This window comes from Manduca sexta, chromosome 5, assembly GCF_014839805.1.
Source record: "Manduca sexta isolate Smith_Timp_Sample1 chromosome 5, JHU_Msex_v1.0, whole genome shotgun sequence".
Classification (NCBI taxonomy): Eukaryota; Metazoa; Arthropoda; class Insecta; order Lepidoptera; family Sphingidae; genus Manduca; species Manduca sexta.
Window position 1 is genome coordinate 2,522,490 of NC_051119.1, and position 4,253 is coordinate 2,526,742.

Here is a 4,253-nt window from a genome sequence, read left to right on the forward strand (position 1 = left end):
ATGGTTTTAGTTCATTCAATTTTTTATAGGTCTATGATCCAATTATGGTTTTTGTGACGTTTTATGTGGCAGTTTACGTCATAACAAAGAGCATAATATAAATAAAAAACGTAAATAAGGAAACAAATTCAAAATTAATATATTGTACAACATACTTAATAAGGATTCTAACACAAAATAACAGCTCCGCACTATTTTGGAGTACGAAGTAACAAGACACAAATCAAATAAAATCTAACAAGACAATTATTTGTACGAGTATATGGTGCCCAAGCCGGACTTTACCTCGGGTGACTACGCCCCGCCGTGAGAACGATGTAACATAATGCCTAATGGAATCAGTAGTCCAATCGGGAAGGAGATGGCTGTGGCTTTGGGCCTCACAAAATAACAATTGATGTAAGTATAATGAAACAATAACCTTATTAGCAAAACACCAATGTTGTAAGTTGAACTTTGCAGCTACTAAGCTCAAGTTTGTTCTTATTCGATGGTAATTGATGTTTTTTAGTAATAGTGTTTATTAAAATATGAAATAAGTATATATTTTCTTTTTGTTTTAGCTCCGTGAATCAAGTCCCTCTACATTCATTGGAATGTCTAAGGCCAGCAGTAAACACCATGTTGAAGAGCTTACCAAATACTACTCCTAAAAAGATTTTTAATTGCTCGGTTTGAACTTAATAATTTAATAAAAATATGTATTTTTATAACCAGTTTTTTTAAAAAGACTACCTTTTTTAATACTTAATATCATGTAAGTATATATATTTTGTTAGGTATCTTTATTTATACACTAGATAAAAGATACAGGTTTAGGAAATTAATAATATAAGTAAACTGCAGCAATTACTTGAGAGGGCAATTTCTGTTTCTTGAAATTATTCATAGTATTTAATTACAGTAATTGTAGGAAATTTGTTGTATAACAAGTTATTATGAAATATTCTATTGCCTAAATTTGTGTAGAAGATTTTGTTGTGATAATGAAAACTATCTTGATATTTAAAATGTGAATTTAATAAAATATAGATTATTTTTACATAGGAAAATATCTGTTTATTATAATTGAGGTCATCCTGCTTGAGAGACGCTTGCAGGTACTGATAAGTGCACAGGTTCTTCTCACATATGATGGTCATTTATAATAGTTTCCTCCATTGAAACACTGTAACATAAAGTACTGCATTACCTACAGTTACTTAACAATAGTAATATAATGTGAAGTTGTACCAGTGGTAAAATTATATAGTTATACAACAATTTGAAACTGTGAATAACCATATATCAATAGTTAAGTCCATCAGTATACAATCAGTGTATATGAAGTTTTTAATAAAGAAATAAAGCAAGATATTGTTTGTTTATATTGTTAAGTTGCATAATAATGGTATCTTCTCCGATACCTGGCATTCCAATTAAGAGTTTTGCTGTTTGAATCCATAATGTTAATGTAAACATTTATTTAGTAATATAAAGGTACTAGTTTTGCAAACATAATGGTAAATAAAGTTACTCATTTGTATTTGTAGTATTAAAATAAACAAAATTAAAACTGCAAATAATCTGATTAAATAGCTCTTATTACCTCATTAGTTGGCACACTAATTTCATTTTTATGAAAGCGAAGAGGCTATGTATTAATTGTGAAGATATTTCTCAAAGTAAATTAATTTTTATTTCTATTAACTCTAATAATTAATAGTACATTACCAGTTGAACCTTGGTGTCGCAGGCATCCTTCCTCATTTTTTGATATTGTGCACTTTGTGGCTCATTAGGAGATAATATTTTTATATGGGTACAATCTAAGAGCCCTAACATACCTTGCACGTAAAATTCACGAGTCTTACCTAAAAAAAATAAAAATGATTCCTTTATCTATAAATCAAAATACTTCAATTGATATTAAACTCAGCTACTTATGTAATTAAGTATGATTTAAATATATTCAATTACCTTTAAACAGACAGCTATGTCTTTGGCTGAAGACTCCAAATCGGGAGCAAACTTTTCTTTAATGTACAATGCCATTCGTTTTGTATCAAAGGGATCTCATAAATCAATTAAGTATAATATGTCTTCTTTCCACTTTACACGCCTCTCGTTTGTCGTATATCGATATTATTTTACTATAGTAAGATACCACCATCGCGTTTTAATGAATAAATTAAATTGATAATTTTCTCGGATTATCTCTTCGTACAATATCAAAGAAGACAAATATCTCGTTTACGAGTGTCAAAAAACGATAAAATTATTTGCTCATGTTAGGGTTTGTAGACAAAAATACCACAGATTAATAAAAAATATTTTTTTCTCTACTTTTCTCGTGACAAGTCGAGAAAATGAGTGCGCATGTTAGTGTCTGTAGACATAGAGATAAACGACAAAATCACGAGAAAAAGTGTCGACAAAATTTTGTCGTGGCGCGCATGCTAGGCCGGCAGGTTAACACTTAGACTCGTGTTTTTATATTATGAGCGCCACTCCGTACACAACCACAATCATCAATATTGACACCATACTAAAATTAGTTTGAATGGATGACAGTTCAATTCAGTTGAACACAGTGAATGTTCGGAACGCCAAATCTAGTACGTGGTACATATATATCGATGGTTGTATAGAACAACTACTATAATCTTTTGCCTTAGTCAAGTAAAAACTTCATTACTAAATACTAATAAAAAGAATTTTCCAAATCTTCCAGACGTAATAACAAAATGACTTTCAAGTAGAAGGTCGTACCAAACTGTTTATAATTAAACGACATTTTAGGTTTACAATTTGATAAAGAGACATCGCCAACTGACAAGTCCATTACAGTACGTGCAATTAAAAATATTAAGCTTCGTGAGTATTCATTTCATGGAATTATATAGAGTTGTTAAATATTAAAATAAAATTATTTTACCGATTTTATCGCGGGTTTTGTATTATTTTCTCCCGGCGTTTATCTTATCTGCGACTAAACAAGCCACAAATCCTTGCCAAGGAACACCGATACCTGCCTAGGATGATTCGCGAGGATATTGTTGCAATAGGGAAGATGGTAGAAAGCTTGCACAAGCCTGGGATCCAGTTCTACATTTTATTAAATCGGAACCCAAAAGATCGGCTGCCAGACTTCAAGACACCGTAAGTCATTCTGCGTAGATCGGACCACCAACAACAAAAAATATTAAAAGATGGATAATTGTAAAATGTAGGTAGATATTGTAACTTTAACTTTGCGGATGATCAACACCTCAGTCCACCACGTGACCACGAAAGCTGCAGTCTTCAAAACATCGGAAGAAAATTTAAATAAAAAACCGAGATCATATCCGAAAAATAGTTTCATTTCAATAACATACATGTGGAATTTGTTGTTATTTTTTCTTTCTAATGTCGTTTGTCCGTTTCCAAACTTCGTCTCTCATTCACACTTCTCGCATTTGTCTCGCTCACGCACTTTACATTACATTCCATGCAACACACTAACGTTCCATTCCCACAAACATGCCATCACGTTTTCCCTTATCATAGACAGACTAACACACTAACATTTCGTCAGCTACGTTAGGTTAGGTTGGGAACAAATCTTTTGCCATTTTCGGATATAATTCCAGATCTCAAGCTGATACTGTGCAAAGTAACTTCGACAGTTTGATTTTATGAAGATCCGCACTACTTTTTTATTATATGATATATATTGCTTTTTGAAATGGTGGTAATGATATTAAGGAAACTCAATGCTGTTGCCGACCCCGGGCCTTTTCTACTGAGAGGGTTTAGATCTTCGTTTTTTTTATTAGTTTTAATGACGAGATGAGCATCTCGTCATTCGCCTGATGGTAAGCGATACGACCGCCCATAAACAGTAGAAACTCTATGCAACATTTTGAATTACAAAATCTTGTCAAGTATATTTGCGCTCGCCATCTTCAGACATGAGATATTAAGTCTCATTTTGTCCAGTACTTACACTGGCTACAATGAACTTCGAACCGGAACACAACAGTGACTACACACTGCTGTTTGGCGGCAGTAATAGACATTGCAGTGATACCTACCCAGGCGGAATCTCACATAATATGAGAGACCTATCACCAGTACTTCCGTTCGTTCTCCTTGCCTAGTGTGGTTGACAGAATTCTTATCTATACTATTATATAAAGCTGAAGAGTTTGTTTGTTTGTTTGTTTGAACGCGCTAATCTCAGGAAGTACCGGTCCAAACTGAAAAATTCTTTTTGCGTTGGATAGCCC

At 32.7% G+C, this 4,253-nt stretch overlaps 1 long non-coding RNA gene across 1 annotated transcript; it reads right to left on the bottom strand.

Annotated features, from left to right (window-relative positions):
- Positions 1-998: 998 nt before the first annotated feature.
- Positions 999-1,773, bottom strand: LOC119190998. Its single transcript, XR_005113334.1, has 2 exons — positions 1,714-1,773; positions 999-1,168 (listed from the first exon to the last, which is right to left on the bottom strand). It is a non-coding gene; the product is annotated as an uncharacterized LOC119190998 (long non-coding RNA).
- Positions 1,774-4,253: the final 2,480 nt, after the last annotated feature.